This window comes from Mastomys coucha, chromosome X (genome assembly GCF_008632895.1).
Source record: "Mastomys coucha isolate ucsf_1 chromosome X, UCSF_Mcou_1, whole genome shotgun sequence".
Classification (NCBI taxonomy): domain Eukaryota; kingdom Metazoa; phylum Chordata; class Mammalia; order Rodentia; family Muridae; genus Mastomys; species Mastomys coucha.
The window spans coordinates 9,905,224-9,905,707 of NC_045030.1; positions in this window are offsets into that span (position 1 = coordinate 9,905,224).

Here is a 484-nt window from a genome sequence, read left to right on the forward strand (position 1 = left end):
TATACAGTTAATATGTTTGGAGTTATTTAAAATTTATATTGAGAAAAAATGTATGTATTTTCAGTATTACTGTAGACCAACATCTATATAAGACTGTTAAATTGATTGTTGTTTTATATCAAACAACTTTTATAATACTCATTTTTATTGTTAAAATGTTTTATAAACTTTAAAGAAAATGACAAAAAAGGTATTGTAGGTATTGAAGGGGGAGTCTCTGGGAAGAGTTGGGGCACAAAAGGGAAAAAATAATGTGATTAATTCTATTTACTTAAAATATGTTTTTAAATATTAAAAAATTCAGATAAATTGAAATCATATATCTTTTCTCATCATAATGCAATAAAACTTAAATCAATAAAAAAAATCCTAAACAAAGAAAAAAAGAAGCAATGGTTAGCAACACATCAGCAGCTCCCTTATGACCCCCTTTTGATCATTATCTTGACCAGAGGAAATCACTCTGAATTTTCTAATAATACAA